This window comes from Cygnus olor, chromosome 6, assembly GCF_009769625.2.
Source record: "Cygnus olor isolate bCygOlo1 chromosome 6, bCygOlo1.pri.v2, whole genome shotgun sequence".
NCBI lineage: Eukaryota > Metazoa > Chordata > Aves > Anseriformes > Anatidae > Cygnus > Cygnus olor.
This window is the reverse complement of record NC_049174.1, coordinates 3182580-3204135: the sequence shown is the minus strand read 5'-3', so window position 1 is coordinate 3204135 and position 21556 is coordinate 3182580. Positions and strand designations below refer to the sequence as shown.

The following is a 21556-nucleotide window of genomic DNA, read 5'->3' as shown; positions in this document are numbered from 1 at the left end:
ACATAATATATCTAATGTGTACTGGAGACACTAAGTAACTCATTATCTGATATACAGGACCATTATCACTGTGTGCCATAACAATCAGACTTAATGAGGCTTTCCTCTTGCCTCCTCTCTTGACTGCCACCAGCAATGTTCTTTTGTTTACTAAGTTTCTCTGTGCTGATTGTGTGTTGAAATTACAATACATTCCCTTCCCTGCAGCACACCATTTATATCAGTAGCTGGCAAGCAGAGAAAGGGCATTTCTGCTCGTAAGGCACAAGCAAGCATCTAGGATAACCTGGGATTAGATACATTCTCTGCACTGACCTGGGCCAAGTCATTAGAGGGTTTGGTACCTGCTTGCCCACACTGCACAGCACGCGTCAAGGGCTGTGTTGTCACCTGCAAGTGGGAAGGCAGGCCGCTGGGTGAGCCAGGACCTCCTTCCCTATGACACCTCCCCACCAAAGAGGAGAAAGTGTTGCAAGAAAGCAGAGCTCCTGTTTGGGTTTCTTCTAGGAAAAGCAAGAGGAAACACTAAAACCTAGGGTCACTATGAAGAAAGAGCCTAAGATGGGAAAAAAAGTCCTTTATTGCACAGTTTAGAGCTGGCAATTAAAGTTTAAAAGGAAAAATTTAATGCTTTTGGATCCTGAAATTGATAAAATATTCAGGCTACTGCTTAAGTAAGAAGTGTTAAATCACTGGTAGATGATGCCTAGGCGCTTCTTTATATTTCCCTGTAGATTCTCCTGTCAGGAAGGAAAAGGGTTGTTCTGTTCAAGATCAGAAATAAATACTTGGCTTTTGAAAATTCTAAAATAAATAAATGTCAGCTATACTGTGATCTTGCTGTAAAGTATAAGCAAATAAATTATTATACAAACTATTCTAACTTAGCTGGCTCTGTAGGCTGGTACACAGACTCACTGAAAACATCAGTTGACTAAGATTACATTGCTACTTTTTAAAAATCAAATTCCAGAAAAAAATCCAGATTCATCTTTAATTAAAAGTACTCTGAGAGAGCTTTACTGTTTTCACTACTACAATAAGAGACTTGTGTTCTTTCCATAAAACTTTTACAAGAACTGCATAATTTCTGAGACCCACTTACATTAACAGCTAGGTCAACCAGTTCTGGTTTTCAGTCATATGGGCTTGCCCCTTAAGAACTCCATGTTCAAGCAGGCCCATTATCACGAAGCAAAATTGAAACATCATCATTATAATCACACCACAGCTTCAAATCAGTACCAGCTGGACAAAACTGAGGCTTCACAGGGCCTCTTTGGAAGTCCATGAGCTGAGGGAAATGAAGTTTCAGTGAAATAAATAAGCTCAAGAAGCTTCATATTTCACATGAAAAATAAGTTAGCTTTAATCATCAGGTGAACTTTAAAAGATACCCATGACAGAATGCCATTTGAAATACAAATACAAAGCCTATGTTATCTCCCAGATTTAAAATATCAAGTCTGTCTTAAAATTTAGTGGTTCCCTGAAAGGCATTATGCTTATTGTTATATTAAAATTAAAATTAATCGATTGGATCTGAGTGTCAAGTAATAGGAGTTAAGAGTTATGAATGACCTCAGATCTGCTAGAAATAAAAGCAATAAATAGTTTACCTAGAAAAATAACCTCCCAAATACCTCTCCTACAGAAAAGAAGAGGTTGGTTAGAATCATGCCCTGTGCAGAAAGCTTGTTTTTGTCAAACCGTATTCTCAATCTATGGAAACGTCATTGGCCAACCGACGTTCCCAGTGAAGGTTAAATATTTTCCAGGTTTTGCCACATTTAAAAATGCCAAAGAACGGAGATAGAAAATACTTATGCATACACAACTAGCACAAGGTTTGCTTACTTGACAGTTGATGCCAAGCAGGGGGATTCCCAATTGAGCTGGAATACAAAAAGACTTCAAAGAAAGCAGAAAGCTGCATCTCAGTACAGATAAGTGACAGGAACAATCACCTACAAAACCACATACTCGAAAACAACCAAGCAAGTAACGCAGAAAGGGATCCAGCTGAGATCTCAAACTGAGCACGAACTGTCAGCACCATGAAGAGGGAAGCAGTCCACGCCTAGCCTACGGGACTCAGGCAGAAATTGATAAGGCCTCATCTGAAGTATTTTGTGTGGTTTTGGATACTACACTCTGAAACAACTGAAGACAACCGAGAGAGGAGTTCTCCAACTGCTGTCACTGTTCCTGGTGTCTGAGGTAATTCTGGAAGTACTTGGTTGTTAGTTGGTTAACTTAGTGAAGAAAAGAAAATGGAAGGGAAGTCTCTCTTTGCAGCAACTCTAACACAGTTCAACGGTAGTAATCCAGTCTGTTTCCACATAAAAATATAGTAACAATTCAGTTGCAGGAAACTGAACGCATTAAACATTTAACACACGAAGAGTGAACCACTGTGAGAGGACTGCTTCCAGCACTAGGGATTCTTAAACAACTTATGCAATTATGTGATGGATTTGACACATTTGTAATTAAATCTCCCAAGGACTACTTGACAACTGAAGACCTCTAAGATGTTGCAGACTTCATGAGAACAGGGGGTACCAGTGGAACAGAAGGCAGCTTTCAGCCCACCATTGCAGCACCAGAACAGGTTTGGAGCAGCATGGGGCTGCGATCCAGGGCTCCTCGCACACGCTATGAATACAGATGGAGCTGCAACAGGACACCAGCCTGGCCAGGGCTTTAAGGAGAAAATAGCAATTTCATTCTTGAAGTAAGCACGCTAGAAGCTACTCAAAGGCCCAATTTCTAAAGCTGGCTTTTGTTCAAACAGAAGTTAAAATAGGTACAAAACAAAGCAAACTCATATGTAGTATGTGACAAAAGGTGTGTCACACACACCTTTCCCTTGCCCACTGTGACCTTTAGAGTACTCTCCCATTTAACTCCAGTCTTGTTTTTAACACAGCAGTTGCTTTGCCTTGTCCATGTGCCCTAATAAAGAGTTAACTGTAAATACACTTCAGGCTCAGTCTTGGCATCTGCTACATAACGCAGCACTAGTGTTTGAATATCATGATTGCTGCCTGGACAGGCAGTCATTTTTAAGAACATGAGGATTTCTTCTGTGGTCCTCACTATAATGCCAAATCCTGTTACCGATGAGTAAAATGTATGTAATTTGGATAAATTATGTAGATGATTCCATCTATACCACACTGACTTACATAAACAAGATTTCTAGTTTTCAGTACTCCTGCAGATAAGTCACATCATTTAGTGCTAAGAATACTGAGTAAATGGATTTAATATATGAAATCATGAGTTCTCTGATCAAATTAGAAGAAGCACTTACTGAGGATTAAATTAGGGTTTCATGAAAACAGATAGTTTTCATTGTTAGTTTTAAGCCAAGATTTTTTTTTTTTTTAGATCCAGTATAATCTCTGGTTTGTATATGCATATGCTTAATATGAACAGAGATCTTTGCCTTCCAAAGCTACACAGCAATCGAGCAAAGGTTCTTGGAATAAGTTTGGCTAGATTTTGAGACAGGCGTGCTGGAGCCTGCAGCTGGAAGGACTTAACCATTTGGTTGGAGTTATGAAAATAGGAACTAAATGGATTTCTGTTCTGAAATGAAACAATCATGTACTGTGAACCAGCTAAGTCTCACATAATCAATCACATTGGTTTGCTGTAACACTGACCACCAGCTGAGCCCAGGGCCTCCAGCACATCTCTGTCTTCCTTCACACTTCTTGGTCACCGCAGCAGATCTCTGTGCATGCTGGGGGAGATGGTGCAGGGTGTTGTGGCAGCCATGCGCTGGTGCCACGTGCACGGTGGGCACTGTCTTTGCAACTCCAGAGTTGCAAACAAGTTCATCTCTAACAGGAAAAGGGTTTCATACCTTATTGTTTACATGGCTGCATAGAAATCCCCCTTACATCCCCCAAGAAACACAGGACTTTCAGGGAGGATGAGAGTTAAGGTCAGTAGGTTAAACAAATGCACAAAGTGACTGTGCTAGGTAGTTTCATAGCTTTGCTGCACCATGCTAGGGATAAATAAGGTGTGGAATTGTTTCTGAAATTACTTTGGCTCGACAGCCTGTCCATTGCTTCTCCTCTGGGTAATCTTGAAGCTCTGCCAGGATGTTATGTTCCTTGATGCAGATCATTTGTCATGATGAATAGTATTATATAAAAGTTGTATTTTTCCCTTCTGTCTTTTGATTTGTAATATGAGAGATCATTTAATGTTTTGAATGCCAAGTAATTTAAATCTTTAAAATATCTAAACAATTGAGATCTTCCTATTTAAAACAGTGTGTTGAGAACATCCTATTGCATTCACTGTATTTATACAATGCTTTCTTGATCTGTCTCCTCCCCCTGGTAGAAATGACTGAACAAAAAGCTCAAGTGTTTCAGTCTTGCCTTCATGGTCCTTCCTCGCTGGTTGCAAAGTACTGAACTTTCACCGCTCTCCTCTTTCTGCCCATTCCCTCTCTTTCACAGACTCACGTACATCTACAATGCTGAGTACCAGAGTACCTTTCCTTGCCTTTTTAAGTAGAGATGCAGGTAGGATGATTAACAGCATGAGATACAATTGCACAGTCATTTACCACTTACGTTGACCAAGCTACAATCTAGCCATCAAATGCAAGCTACACAAAGAGCTACGCAGCATAAGCAGCGATCACAGGCTGAGGCACTGACAGATAGGCACAGGGCTCTTGATCTCCAAGTCCCTTTTGTTCCCTCAGATTTAGTAGAGAAGTCAATTACGCATTTACTGATAACGTGGGTCACCCTGCCAGAAGGGTACTTCCATTAGTATAACATTGGATATCAGAATAAATGCAGAATAAAGGCAATCTGTGGTTAAAAACATGATACCTCAATCCCCACTTCTCTAAGAAAAAAAATGATAAAATATTCCTATTGCAATAGGAAAGTAAAGTAAAAAAATGGCTGAGATATTGAGAGAAAGCCAAAGTGCTTTGAAAAGATCAATTATGGCAAAATAGTAGTGCACAGTTGTCAATCTTCTACCTTTGTAGTGAATAATGAAATATAAATAGCCTTTTGCAGTGGATAGGAGTACTCCCAAATTAAGGGGAAGAGAGTTTGCAGAGGCCAGTTCTGCTGACTTCCATGAGCAGCAGAATATGATACATACATTTTTGCAAGGCAGGGATAAATAACCATCAGACACCTCGTCACTTCCATCTGACGCTTCTACTTCTCTGGTCAGCTCTAATCAGAAACCAAGGCTCAAATGCTCAACATGTTTAGTAATCAGATAAGTCTACAAAGCAACACTTTCTGACAAACATTTTAAAAGGAAGACTATTTTAAGACAAATATGAGAAGAGACAAGAAAATCAAGTATTTTGCTGTTTTCTTACAGCTGCCACAAAGAGCAGGCAAAAATACTCTTCTGAGAAAGAGGAGAAAGAAGAGAAAGGTCGCTGGACCAGTACTGCCTAAGAAGTGGAGATGTCTAATTTCTGTTAATGTCAATGCAAAAAAAGGCCTAAGTCTCTGAGGCTTTGCAAATGTCACCAATGTTATTATCTAGTTGTTGAATATTATCAGTATGCTAAAGGTACATAGTCTTCTAGATGGCTTTATGCTGATCTTGCAGAGTCAGTCCAACGAAGCATGAAAAATGTGTGAATTTATATTGTCATGAAAAGTGTTTATAACTATACTTTCCCCTGATATCTTCATAAAAAGGTATTTCATTAAAGGACATTGAAGATACTTTTCCAATTCAAATGCAGCTGCAAAGCAGAATGGGAATTTTGCTGCAGAAGGCAAAAAAATCAAAGCTAAAGCACCTGTAACACCAGGCTAACCTTCTGCCAGCCAGGCCCAGGAATCACCAACACAAGGGACAAGAGCTGTTGTGTCACTGCAGACTATCAGCATCACCTGGGTGCCATCGGCAAAGGCTGCTTCTTCAGGCACAGAGAGTTCCACAGCTCATGTTGAACCATTCTGCTCTGGGTCACCCACCAGCAGCCAACAAGCAGGGCTGTGCGGTACTACAGCTCAGCAGCAGGACCATGGGCACTTGTGGAGAACAGTGCAAGGCACCATCATTTCTGTGTTCCCACATGCTCTAATGCAGAAAGGCACATGCATATCTAATTTATTTTTTAAGTTAAAAAATGTTATTACTTGTTCATCTTCACCTGAACACCCTTTTTCCAGTCCTCTGTACATAACTATAATGAACTTACACACTGAGCAGGACACAAGCTAAGCATGGCATTTTGAATTCTAGAAACTGCTTGAGCTCGATAGCAAGAGCTAGTTCCGATTTCAATGGCCTTTTCCTACTCACGATTTGTGGAGATTCTGAACCAATCTAGAAAGAATATTACAGGCTGAGAAATTATGAATGTAAAATTTTATAAAAATATGCTCATTTCTTAGCATCTCATTGTTTTTGCCTTAAACTATCAAAGTAATTTAAAACCTTTGGCGAATAGCTTAATAGGCAAGAGCACTCTAGCTTCAAATAGATTTTAATGGGAGGGTAACCACAAGAATAAAATCAATTAATGAATACTATAAATAGATCCACAAAAACTCAGCTCTTTCTATCCACATGTACTCCTACCCCACCACCCATGGAACTACTTCCAGAATAACATGATAAAACAGCCCACATAAGAAATTAAATACTACATTTGGAGTTCTCAGCACCGAGTTTTCTGGAAAGTTGATGCAGGTTTCTATTTCCAGAAGAGTGAAGTGTTGTAACTATGCTAACAATACATTCACCTGAACATATGGAGAATACTGACATTTTGAAGTATTTTGGCTGCATTTGGAATGTCACAAGTAAGATCCCTTAAAAGTTACTCTTTTTAGGAAAACTTAACTCACTGGTAGAGGTGAGCAGTCTAAGCTTTGCCAAGCTACTTCCTCTAACGCTACATACTTTTGAAAACCTTGGCCATAAGACATCAGTTGCAATAAACCTCACATGAAATAGGGAAGAAGTTTGTACCCTCTACTGTTTACCAACATGCCTATGCCAAGAGAGCACATACTACTTTACACTTAAAGTGTGCATCCCATTTCTGGGAGTGGTAAAAGTGGAGATGATGCTTCATGGATATTCTCCCATTGGGAATTGAGAAAATATACTCCTTCCTCCTCAAAGCACATCTGTGGATGCCCATTACTGAGTAACCAAAATATTTACTCTACAACGTCCTAACAAAAGAGATATTAACAAAAGGATAGAAGTGCCACAGTTGACTGAGATCACAGTGCAAAAGAATCAAGTTATGATTTGACATGGAATGATGCCAGATCAATAACCAGTAATTGGGTGTTGTGTCCACATGAGCATTATTCCAAAGTCTTTCCACCATAATAAAGCATGACTGAAAGATAGATCTGACCTCCTTTTACTGACATGGTTATAATTATACAGTGTCATCTGAAAAACAGCCAAAAGTCTTTCTTGGAATACTTGACCAATAAACCACAGCTGTACTTCCCTTTTAACAGTCTGTCAAAGGAGTTGGAGACATCTGTAGCCATGCTCAACATCCTGAGGGATGTGAAAACGGAACGTGAATAAGACTGGCATAGGGAGCATGCATATTGCCCAGTGTAGCACACGTGAGACTATGATTGTGTCTTCATATGAGACCATGAGATTCAAATCACAATCAGAAAACTTTATAAAAAGGATGTGTGGTGGAATTCAGAATAAAAAAAAAAAAGATGTATGATGTAAGAACTAAGCAAAAGCAAACGAGATTCCTCTTCCCTACGTGCTGTATTTAGGTGAGGATTTACCTTTCCCAACATATATATATGATAACATTGTAATCTAATGGTAATAGCTTATGAATTCTTAGAGGTTCTTGATTTTGTCATAGTTGCTTCATTTGTAGCCTTTTCAGAACACAAATTAAGTTGTTGAATTATTCTGTTTGCTCTTTTAATTGCTTCTGTATTGCCATATCCTTGATGACACAATTTACGCGCACTGATATTGAAGGGATTCATGCGATGTAGAATCATTCACAGTGGAAAGTTCAATAAAGATTAGCATGGGACATATTTATTCAGCTTTGTTGTGATGGGTGGGACAGCTAATACAGACCTCACTGATTTTTGCGAGGGCAAGCCAAGGTTTGGAAGAGACAGCTATAGAATTGGCTGACGTTTTTCAATGCCACTACCAAGACAAGTGTATTTATACATTGAGGATTTATAGTTCTTATAAGGAAGTTTGAATAATTAATAATTTACCAATTTGACTGAACCAATTTTTTCATAAAAGATACGGTGATGAATTAGGAATTGATTGTCTGCTAGGGGAAAGAGATTGAAAGAGAGGCCTCAAAAGGGGAGACAATTCCTAGCAGAGCACCTGAGGACTGTCTCTGCAATAGCAAACAGGGCAATAGCAATAGCAAACTCTAAGAGAGCAAGCAATACAGATCTAAGCAAGTGCTTGATCTTGCTCTTAGTCACACAGTTCAAGACAAAGAAAAGGATAATCAGCAAGTTCAGAGCACATTTAAATGAACCAGTATGCGCTCAGATGAGTGTATACTCATTTCTTTTGTTTTCTTTAGAGCAGTTAAATATTCCCCAAAATATTACTTATGTTTGTTTCTACATATTCTACAAACCACAATGAAAAGAAGAAATCATGCAACAACTGAGGAAGTGAACATTTGGGATGAATTAAGGCTGAAGTCTGATTTACAACTCAGTTATGTCACATTGTCTAGCTAAACTGTTGCAGGAAAACACTGGTTCACTCATTCTGTGTCTGTGTGACTATGCTTGAATTACATAGAATGCAAATATCCCATCAAGCAGAGTTACAAGTAGCACAGAAAAAGCAGAAGTATCATTTTAATAACACGAATATTCTCACAAAAGCTGTAATCACATCCTTGCAGTTAATCGCCCAGCCAAATTCTTTCCCTAGATCATACCTTAAACAAGCAGCTTAGATGGTTCAGGATTGTACATTCAACAGGACACAATAGCTCCTTATTCTCAGCAGTAAGACATTCCAGATGCACACGTTTTCATCTACCAAGGCTGCATGCTTGCATCTGTCAAATGTTTAGGTATAAGTTGTTGTGCACGTAACAGATACGCTACTTTTAAGAAGTCTAGATGTACTAGTACATACTGGAAATCTTAAAATATTCAAAATCTATATTTATATGGAACTAACTCTCCATTAAAACATGGATTGACCACGAATTAACTCACTGCTTACATATTATGAAGTGTAATGTATATAAACACATGTACACAGACATATTAAAGTATATAAGTGTATGCAGAGGGAGCAAGAGAAAGTGGAGTGATCAGTTTAACACAAATATACAGAAGCTATATAGGGAAAAAAAAACTAACCCTTGCTATATAAACAGCAGCAAAGCTTGATTTTTATTTTTATTTTTTAATTAAAAAAAAAAAAACAACCACACAGCCTGGACCAGATCTCCTATATGAGTCAGACTGGAATCCCACCTATTAATGACAAGCTGCTACACCACTCCCGTGCAAGCAGTTGTCTGAAGCTGCATGTATACCCATCATATGTTGTTATTTCAGTTATACCAACAACTATGCTACAAGCTTCAGCTAGATTGATTGCAAAAATCTCAGTGTTCAGAAGTACTGGAGGACCTATTCCTTACCTGGGGTATGCTGGCCAAGAGGTTATTATTATAGTCTGTTAAAGCTATTTATTTAGAGCAAAGATTATTATTACTCTAAAAAAGCTGATAAGTACACCCCATCTGGCATCTTTGTTTAGCTGCATTTCACTAAGAGCAGGAAATGTTTTTTATTATGTGCTAGTAAGAACAAATCTGGCTTTGAAAGTGAGAATCATTCAAGAACCATGCCAGCATAGGACAGGTGTACTGTAAAAGAGAAAGTGAAAAATAAATACAATTGTGAAAAGCTTGAGTACGATCATCTCACCACAAAGAACGCATGTCTGTCTCATACTTGTTCAGTTTTTATTGTCTTCCCCCCCCCCCCCCCCCCCACACACACACTTTTACAGGATCAGGTTTGAACAGGGAAACAGCGCAGGAAAATGGAAAAATCACACCGCAGAAAGCTTGGAGCCCTCCCCAAATTTTTGAGTTAATGACTGTTTTTCAGGCAGAGCTGTCTCTTCTTTCTGAATCTAAAGTAGCTCATTATATACCTGATGAAAGGTAACTCCAAGAATAAAATGAGTAAAAACGGTGCCCTTGAGACAAAGGAAAATTGTGTTTAGTGAAACAGTTAAAGATGTTGCTTACCCCTATCTTGCTCTCAGATAAGACCTGAGCCAGTAAGCTACAGAGAATTAAATCATGGAAACAGCAAAAGGCTCAAGGTGGTCTTTGGGATTTAGTTTACTGTACAGTACTGTGCTCCAATGACTAAGAAAGGATAGAAACACATGTAGCATAGGAAGAATTCATGGTGTTTTTCCAAATCTGCAGTATTACATGTAGAATAAGAGACCTTTTTTGCACAAAGAATGCAGTAATCTCAGCTTTAAAGCTCCTGTACTGATGCTGAGGTTCTGGCTTCCAGTCAGCATTTTTAGTTAAGTGACACGTAGGGGAGGGAAAAAAAAAAATCAAGTAAAAATCAGGGAAATACATAATGTCACAGATGAAAAGAATTTCTTCAAATATCTAGAGTTCTCTGAGAAGACACTGTTTAATAAACTAAGCATAACATATTTAATAAAATATTCAAAATAAGACGTGCTTTTTGCCCTCATCCAGTGTAGTCAAACAGTGAACTCCACAATGTAGACAGCCACTGCAACCACTTTCAAACCTATTATAACAGTGCCTGTACAGGCTGAAGGAGAGCACTAGAAGTGAGGTGGAAATGCAGCCTGTAACCAAGAGTCATACGTGGAGGTCAGACCTCCTGTTTTATACAGCCAGACTCACTGCACTGAAGTCAGGTGCAAAACTGTTAAAAGATGATGCCTCAGTTACAAGTGCTTCCTTAAAAAAAAAATAAAAATCCTGGTCTTCCCAGAAAGCATCACAAAGCTTAGAACAGAAATAATCTTCCTTTTTTCTCCTCTTCACTAAGTCCTAGATGAAAGAATCAGTTCATTTTGAAATCTATCCCTTAAAAATTAATTATAGGAACTTTTTGACTGTAGATTTCTCTCAAGCCAAGATGAACCAAGAATTAACATGTAATCACCTTAATAGCAATTATACATATAAAGTTTCATCTTCATAGCACTTTAGAAAATTTCCCTAATTAATAACATGACTTTCTGCTATGCTAAATGTAACAACTGAGAAGTCTGAATTCCAGCTGCTCAAGAGATGAGCATCCTGCAAGACTTCGCCTTTCTTATCTACTTGCCTACTTTATTTTCCTATTTTATCCACTACACTACACAGCCCAAAGCCCCTCATTTAAAGTTCAGAAGCACACCTATCCTATAAAGCAACTTGCTCCGATAGAGAGAAAATCGTCTCCTTTCCAGGTTCATTCATCTTTTGGACTTTCAGCAGATGTCAAGCAAGTTCCAGTTCTACATTAAATAACATGAACGTCTGAAGTCCTAGGAGTGGGGCTTTTTACTAAACAGGGCCACTATGACTGAGAAGCAGTGGGTTCTACATACACACAGCATGTTTCTCTTAAAGGTAGTACCGCCATTATTGTGTTACAAGCAGGATTCTCCAAATACAAATAGTACTAATGCTAGAGTATTTACTGAATTTGAGACTCAGAACTGTTTAATGCCCCCTTTAAAAAAAAAAAGATACTTTTTACTTTCCCTGAGCAAACTGACTCCTTGTATGTGTTTAAGATTTTAAAAAAACAAAAAGAGAAAAGAAAAAAAAAGAAATGTCCCTGCATGAGGGCTTCTAGTTTTTTTTAGACATTTTACAGGAAGGGAAGAAAAAAAAAGAGAAAGCGTCTGGAGTAAAAACTTTACAGACTTTTGACCTCATGAAGTAGAGACTGACTCAAAGCTCAGAGGTCAGTAATATTGCTCCTGGGGATTGCTATTAAGTATTTTGGATCAGGCTTTTAGAAACTTCCAGTTCTTCAGTAGTGTTTGAGAACTTGAGAACTATTCTTTTCCCTTATTTATAAATTCTGGGAGTAGCAACATCATGTTTATGACTGGCATTCCCAACTAATAAACTAATAATTGTTAAATGCTGTTCTGTAAATTTTGAGGATGCTCTTCTCTTTTCTTAACTTACAGCAGAATGTTTGTTTTGAGATCCTGAATAAACAAACATACAAAAAATAAAAATTGTTCATGTCTTGAACTTGAGGGAGATAGCTGGAAATTTTATCAATGCATACATGATCCAAGACCAGCTACTTATCATTCATAACATTACGTAAACTAAAATGCAATAGGTGTTCCACGAATAATGATGGAGTCCTTATTTCTATTGGCACACATATGAGGTGTTAAAGGAGGTGTCTAAGAAACTGAAGGTTGGCTGTATAAAGAGATCACATAATCATGTAATACAACAAACACAGCTCTAATTGTCCTCTTTCATGCAGATTTCAAAATAAGGGTTGAAAAGAGATGGAGACTGGACAAAAGAAATTGGGACTGTTGTTTAGATATGAATATGTAATATTTAAGTACTTTTGTACAGTGCCATTGGAACAGGCTCCAAATAGTTTCTCATGCCAAGCAGGGAATATTTTAAGTCCTAGTATGTGAACTTGAAAGCACATTGCAATTGTATTGTTCACTAGTGCTAGAATCTATGGGGGAAAAAACATGACCAACTACAGATGAAATCCAACGTTCTTTTGTCTATTATTTTCACCTTTATAACAAGCATTTGCCAAATCTGAAATCCCTATATTAAGACCACAAAATGAGGATTGACTGCTTGCAGCTGCTTTTTTGTATATATGCATACATGATCAGCAAGTCTAAGATCTCACTTGGAGAGCTGCTTGCTTCAAGTTACCATTAATGAAAGTATTGTTCTTCAAAAACATGTCACAGGGGTTCCTCATAAGCAATTTTAAAAAATGCTGTTTTCTTATCCATACAAATGTAAGTCAAATAAAATTACTCCACAGCTGCTGGGTTTCTAGCTTTTCTAATTGTATTTGTTCATGGATTTCCTTGGCATTTTCAAGTGGAACTAGAAACAAAAACAAACAAAAAATACAACCCAACAAACACAATGCATACATTGATGAAACCTCCTGAGTGCTTTAATATAATCCAAGGCAATTTTCTCTAAGAAACAAAATGAGTGAAATTTGCTTATGGACCCTAAGCTTTGCAAACCCTTCAACTGGAACAAGAGAAATATGTGGCTGGGAGCCAAGCAGTAGCCAAATGTGTTAGATGTGTTCCATTTATTATTAATGTGACAACATTCTATAGAGCAGCAACAGGGCAGGAAAGTAAGGGGTTGCCATGGAGATAAGTTACTCAAGATGCAGCTAAAAATACTCCCTTCTTCCCTTACTGTAATAAATATTGCATTATATGAAGGCTAACAATGATGATATCAAATGCCATCTCAAAAAAAACTTCCAGCTGTGTGCATTATGGCTATCTAATGGATTGCCTGATGGTCACACTTCAGTTGTCTGTGTACACGCTGCTTCTCTTTTTTTTTTTTAAGCCTTGTTACGTGGTTAAATGTTAGAAGACAGCTGTTGGCATTATTAGGACAAAATATTGCTCCCTACTCAGGGTAGATTTCTTACACCATTGTGGCTTTGGGGGATTACAGTCACATTATGAGGAGATGCAAGTTAAACTCAAAAACAAACATGGAAGTGTTATAACCTATTTCGAACAAGGCTACAGGGATTTATTAGGCCTCATCTGAGGCCTATGGTTACACATTTTATTTGATATTCATTACATTCTAGGTATCTTAAGATTACTGAAGAAACTAACCCTGCCTATTGATCAGTATTAAAAAAATTGCTCAGTCCTTTTGAAGGATGCCTCCACACCTTTGTCTTTCATGTAGGAAGTTTTGGATATATCTAAACAGCAGCAGACTTCTTGGGAATTTGACTATATAGGAATTAGAAAAATGCTATGTCACAAAATACCTTGACCTCAACAAATTAGAAAGCCCCATTCTTCCATTTTGTACTTTTTCTCCCTCAAACCTTTTCATTGATTCCAATACGAAGTGAATCTTTATCAATTAAACTCAGATTAAAATTTTTAAATACAGAACAACACATTAATATCTTGGTTAATATCATAGCCATCCCTTGCTTACAGTCTTTTAAAGATGGCATTAGTGTTCATTTCTTAATTTTATCACCTAATTGAACAAAGGATTTTTTTTTTATTTTTTCCCCTTTAGAAACACAGATTATAGAGTTGGGAAAAGACCTCATCAGTCACCTAAGCCGTGTCCTTGTTAAAATCTACTGCTGAGTAGGAAATTGCGTCTGGGGGTATTTCCAGTCACAAATTCACCTTCAGTAATGTAACAATACAGCTTCTTGCCAATGCACACCATCATATATAAACTACTCAGATTTCTGACTGAATTCAAGTCCTGCTTGTTGGTTTTAGGGTGATCTTCTATTGACAGCATTTTTTCTTCCAGTTGAATAATGAACTCCATCTTAAGGCATTAAATAATACGTACATTTGCAAAGCTAAAAAATCCTCTTAGAGAAAAGGCAGGCTGGCCGTAAGTTGTCATTTTTTTTTATTTCTTGAAGTGTGATACTATTTCTACTGTTAACAGGAAGCACAAAGCACATGGGGGGAAGAAAAGCAGTGCATCTGAGAAACTTGGGTGACAGTGCACAGAACTCCTCTCAGCGTGTCCCAGATGCACAGAGCTCTGCAAGTGGCTTTGGGTTATCACTTTACTGGGAGCAGTAACCTCTTCTTCACAAGAAGTACAAGCAGATTCTTCAGTAACAGGGTCTTTAGATATTATTTTCACTCTTTTTCTGTGTCTACTCTTCCCTTACCTGTGATGGCACAGAAATGAGACATATAGCAGCACTACAGCCCCCACGCACATTGGACACTGACTGAGCAAACAGCAGTGAGCCTCTCCTGAGCCACAGGTTGAGAGCACAGCTAAGGAAATGCTGAAGTACTTGGAGAAATTAAAAGCACTCTTCTTCAAAATAGGCCTCAACACCATGCTGAATTCATGTTTCTCCTCTTTAGCTAAAAGATGACTTATTTTACAGATTCACCTGAGCTGAGCCCCACAGGATCTGTGATAGTAGGCTGTTTTGTTCTTTGCCTTAACATACTTGTGGCACTGTATTGATGCTATCACTACCACGATTTAAAGGATAATAATTTTAACTCTGATATGTGCATACATCTCTGGAGATCCTCCATTTGACTCTCCATTACCTGCGTGCCGTCGGTTAACAACACATCTGAGCACATACAGATACAGAAAACCACAGACCATATTCTTTGAATACACTGTATAGTTTCAAGATTCATGCTGTATGACATAAAGCTCTTTCTGTTTATTTCCAGAAGTGAGTTGTTAAGTTTGGGAAGGAATTGTTTTGTTCATCTGGCTTTTCATTTCTCCACTACTGTTATGTACATTTACCCTGAGCTAGATCAAAAAAAAAGGTTATTCTGCTTTTAGAAGCAACATAGCTCTCATGTGACCCTACAACTTTTCCTCTGAAGCAGCTCCCAGCCTGTGTGTACCACTGTGCAGGTGGAATCGCAGTGACCTTGAGTGATACTTTTGCTGGACAAGTCTCCAGAGGATTGCATTATTTCTGAAGTACGGCTTCCTGTCAGATGTTGTACTACATGGCACACATGCCTGTTCATAACAGATGCTTCACTTCGAAAAAGCATTCTCTTGTTTTTCACAGCCATTACATAGAGGAGGGTTAAGAAAAACAGAACCACTCAGCTATAACCTGATTACATTTGCCCTCACCAAAATTTCTCATCTTCTTTCAGATGAGTTTTGACAAAGCTTATAGTTTACGCAAGTCAGGTTTAATATAGGTTATAATATATATATATTTAAATATCTTGTTCACATAACATCTAAGAGAACTCCAAATATCAGATGTACAGGAGCTCTGGAGAATGCTGTTTTTAGAAATGGATTGACAACACAGAACCATTGTTTCACTGGATACATACACTTCAAAGACAAACATTTCAGTGATTGAAGATGTAGAGGTACAACAGAAGGGACTCTCAGCATGACAGTGTTTATCCTCCCTATCTTAGGGATAGGTATTCCTGCTAGCTCTGCAGAGGGACACTAGAACACTAAGTACGTTTTTATAGGAACATTGAGAGTATATGACCTCTTGAAACAAGGAGAAATAACCAGTGGTGAAGAGTAAAGTATCCCTACCACACCACCACAATTAGATAGATTCAGAAGTCAAGAACTGAAGCCATAGAAAGTCCAGGTGGATAATTAGACAGTTTTGTGACAATGAGAATGATTAATCATTGAAACACACTCCAAAGCAAAACGTTAGATTGCATCTCCTGAAGAGTGGATGCCTTTTTGGGAAGGAATGCTCTGGCCAGCCACAAGTTATGCTTTAAAGGTGAGTCACAGAGAGGTAGGAAGATTTAATGACTCATCATATGGGTATGATGCTTAATGATCCCTTCGAAATGTAAATGCAAATTGTAAAAAACCTTTCATATATTTTATATGGATTATAGTACCAAAACCTTTTTAAACCTGAAACATTTCTTTATTCTAAAACAAAAACTCTGTCACACAGCAGCAATACTACTCAAACATAAAACTTTCAGCATGGTTTACTTCAAGTCACGTGGGAAGTCAATGACAGCAAAGAGCCTATGTTACATATTGATCAGGTTCTTCATATATTTCTTAAATACACATTTAGAGAGCTTACAGCCATTTCTTTAGTCCCCTAAACAGTTACTTGAGAGCAGACTCCTTCATGAGCAGGAGGGCTGAGCTTAGACACTTTTGTCTGTTCCAGCTCATTGCTTTCCCTGTTTTTCCCCTGACATTCTGGATTAGACCTTCATCGTCATATCTGCATTATGCCAAGGATGCCTTTTTAGGTATTTTCACTCACAGAAGATAATGAGCTCACCTATCTTACAGCTGAGGTGTCCCAATTAGTTGCTACCTCACTTGGTTCTGCTTCAAAGGTCAGAGTTAGGCCATATATACAGAAACAAGTCATAAAAAACAAAATTTAGTATACCACAGGGGAGACGAGATAGCAGCCTATTGTGTGGGGAAATTGTTTATAAACAATGTCCTCCCCCCATTTATGGTCTTAGCTTAGCTTTTCTGTCTTCCACATTTGAAGATCTACAAAAATGGAGTATGACTTGACTAATTAATCAGCAAGTGTTATTTTCCGTTAAAGCATATCTAATCATCACAAAAATTAGGAACAGCTATCAACCAAAACCAGTATAATTACTTCTAATGTAAATGTGCTAATTTAAATTGTGGAGTATTTCTTTAAGAAACGTGTGTGTTAATTGGGGTCTGCTCACGAAAGCAAGCTACTAATTGAGCTAGCATGTGCCAGATAGACTAGTTCAACTGAAAGAAAGACAATATTTGTAATGTAACACTGATATTAAAAGTTAACATTTTAATGACAAAACCTATCAGGCTCATGCCAGTTCAATTAGTCAGCCCTTCCCATGAGCAGACCCCAATTAACACACTTTTTGAAAGAAATATCCTACTGTTCAATTAAAACATGGAAGCATAAATGATTACACAAGTCTGTTTTGATAATTAGTCTTACTTGATCTGTGTCAAATGTGTTGTTCCTAAAGTGCTGTATCATCAGAATTTATGCATTATTTTTGAAGCAATTTCTTTAAAATCTGTATTAAGCAGTCACTGTCTGTATAACACTACCAAAGTAGTCCAAAAATCCAACCATGGCAAGTTAGCATCTTCATGCCAACTTTAATAACAGCAGAAGCTCATAGTACATACGTTACAACATGATGTAGGGACCGAATAAACAGGCCTTCTGTTGTGTGCAATTTTCTGTACAATCCTATGACAAATATGAGTAAATAAAAGCAAGCAAGGGTTGATCCAAAGCCTGAGATCAATGAGAGTCTCTCTTGACTTCAGCGAGCATTGGATTAGGTTCCTATATTCTATGTGAAAAGAGGAATAATTACAGCACATCAGGCACTGGGAGCTAGCAACTTAGTTAATATCGATTTGGCATGGTAACTGCTATAATATTGATCTTAAACACAACTTGAATGTAGATTTATCAACCGTTCTGTAGCTCGGTGTCAATGTGTAATAACGATAGCCTTTGATGGCTCAGTAAAGTAGCAACAACAATGAAGAGCTGAGGGAGAGTCATCATTGCAAAGGGTAACCCCGAAGTACCATGATACAATGATAACACCTGCTTGGGGGAATCTTGCCACCTAACTGAGCTACTGAAAGATCCTCTAAGTTGTTTATAATCAGATAGGAGTGATGTCAATCAGTCACATGGAGAATTTGGGAATTTTCCCTGTATTTCAAGTTGTAACATAAAATACAATGGCTTTTTGTGGAAGGGATTGATCTTACCTACTCATAAGTTAAAACAATGCCTCTTACGATTGATCTCCTCAAATCAATATTATGCTTTTTGCTTGATACTATGAAACAGGTAATTCTAAATTCACAAGTACAGACAGAGTGAAGGCAGATGTGCCATCACTAAACCGAGTGGTGTGCAATTATGGTGCCCCTGCAGTCCACTACCAGTAATCCTGGCTTCAGCATGAGTCTTTCATTTCATGGTTGGACTGAACTTCTGTTATTACTACTTGTCAAAAGTAGTTATCACTATGATTCCCTGAGGAGACATTCTTACTGATCTAAAATGTCTTTAGAGAGTGCGACAATCATCCAGTCTGAAAAAGAACATACAAATCTATTTGCCTTAGGATATTACATGCTTGCTAACTTGTCACTGCTATATCTAATGGCATTACCTAAAATAGTATGCAGGTATACTTGCCACCAAGAATTTCTATTAAGGTAAAACCTAAATAAAAACATAATCATGCTTTGAAAACTGCTTTGAGACTCTCAGAACAGAATTGTTGTCAGAACAGTTAGCTAAGCATATATTTGATAACTCCCCCAGAATATGGGGGGGTGTCTCCTCTTATCCTATATATATATATTTTTTTTCCTCCTGATGGTTTGTATTGGGGCAGGGGGTTGGTGAGAGGGGAGTGGGAGGCAAAAAGCCTAATGGCATATTGCATTTGACATACATATTTACTTTTCCTGAGACTGTTGCTGTGAAAGTACCACCCACATTCCTAGCATTGAGAAATAATATCAAATGCAAAGTGAAAAACATGATTGTTCACTGCACCATTTTCAGTCTGAAGGAGGGGCTGCCCTTCCTGTTGGAAATCCATAACTCCTGTGACCTCAGTGCAACAGGACAGCCCCAAAAGGCTTAGCTTTAACTTGGGGAGTGACTGCAGCAGGACTAAAGGATTTGCTGAAGGATCCCAGAGGCTTTGCTGTATAAGGGCTTTCCTTATACAAAGGGCTTAAATAAAGGCAGCACAAGATGAGAGCTGCCTTTGGTGAGGGATGCGACTGGGAGATGGAGGACTCGGGGTCAAGGGTTGGCCTGGTAGGTCAGAACCAGCATCAGATGCGTGAGATCAGAGGAGATCATAGCTACCTTTAATTCATTTTTTTTTCTTCCTTTAGGTAGTGTCTGCCTTCTCCTTCTGGCATCAGTATTAACACTTCTTTAAGCAGTAGATATATTTTTTCAGTTTGTGCATTTTTATTTATTTAGACTTAAAGCAGGGGAGACAAGAGGTATGTCATCCCTTTGATGTCAGCGGAGGTGTTTGTCAGTACAGACTTTTCCAATCTTTCCAAGTATGTACAGATACTCTGAAATGTAGCTGCAGAGACTTAGCAAGAAAAAAAAAAAGGGGTGGGGGGTAGTAAGAAGGAATAAGAGAAAATTTGTCTTTCAGAATGTGCTTTGCACTCCTGATGCATTAGTCTTCATCACTAATTGAACAGAGTTCGTCTCTGTTCTCCCCCCCGTACAGCTACAGTTAACCTCTGCCACCCTGGTACATTGAGCTGTTTAGTTTTTCTTGTTGATTATGGTGCATTTGTTACACGTTGTACAACAACATATGTGACAACCTCAAAGTTTAAGTATTTGGGTTCTGATAGCGTAAAACATTTATATCTTATTCAGAATGTCCCTTTCCCAGTTTGGCTGCAAGTCACCGGAAATCTCACATTCAGATTCAGGAATTCAGAGTTGCAAAAACAAACAAACAAATGTACGTTGAAAGACTTAGCTTTTTTTTTTTTTTTTTTTAAAGCTGAACATAAATAACATATAAAGTAAAAACAAAGTGTTCATGCATTTCAATCAAGAATTCAAAACCACAAATATATTAGCCTTAGCTTTAAGCTCTGGAGAATCTTTTCAGTGGATTGACTATTTAAATTTTCTACTCCAGATGTGGGGAAAAAGAGAATGAAATATTGAAATAATTTACACTTGAAATTTTACTCACCCATCTAATTCCTGAGACAGTGAAAAAGGAGTTAAGTATACCTCCACAAAAACCTTGTGCCCATTTGAATCAGTAGATCTTAATACACATTAACTCAACTCCTCAATTAGTTTGTCAAACAGGAAAAAAAAAGTATGTTTTTTGCTTTTAAAACGCTTTTTCAGCAAAAACTTCAGTTTCGTGTTTGGAAAGAATACACACATTAAACACTTTGCATCCTACATTTGAGGTAAGGATGCAAAATAAAAGTAGTCTGGGACTACCCGAGTCAAACAAGAACAAACAGTTTTGCTAATAATTCGAAGTACTGAAAGTACTTTAGGGTACACAACACAGCCATTTATTTGGTTATTTTGCAGAGAACCTTCAGAACTTTTTCAGGTGTAGTCAGAAAACTTATCCATGCACAATCAGAGACAGAGAAATCAGCACACCCATAAGAAAGGCCCTCTTAAAATGTTTTAGAAGACATACCCACCAGTAACTTCACCTTGTCCTTAACCTCACATGTTCCAAAAAAACCCAAAAGAGCCAGGACAACTCAGTTCTGCATTCTCCAATCTCTCATCTCATTAAGCCTCTACCTCAGGAATGATGTATTCTCCTATCTCATCCACATCATGGGAAAAGCAGGGTTGTGCCATAAATAGTAACTCACCCTCACAGCCTCTCCCTGGGGTACCTGGCACGGTGAAGGACTCTTCCCAGCTTTGCATATAACACTTTCTCCCCATAGTGCTAACTTTCTGAAGAAAGAGAGCACTAGCCAGCTGTCTGTGAACAAAAAGTATCCCCAACTCCAGCCGGTTTCGTTTACCCTGTCTCATTGTCTCATTCCAAGAGACCGCTAACACCTGAGATGGCCTGCCAGTCTTACCCACTCAGGTGTAGCTCTTCCATCTGTTTAGGTCAGCAGTTAGGGAGGCTTTTTGGTTCATAGGGGGGTTCTAGACCCCCCTCTAATGTGATGTGGTCAGAAGGACTATGCTTTGCA

General features: G+C 38.2%; 1 protein-coding gene across 1 annotated transcript in view; it reads right to left on the bottom strand.

Annotated features, from left to right (window-relative positions):
- The window catches only part of TMEFF2 (transmembrane protein with EGF like and two follistatin like domains 2), a 326923-nt gene extending 305606 nt beyond the window's left edge, over positions 1 to 21317 (bottom strand). The window contains exon 1 of the mRNA XM_040562211.1: positions 21221 to 21317. The gene's annotated coding sequence lies outside the window, so the exon portion shown is untranslated. The remainder of the gene's footprint in view (positions 1 to 21220) is intronic.
- Positions 21318 to 21556: the final 239 nt, after the last annotated feature.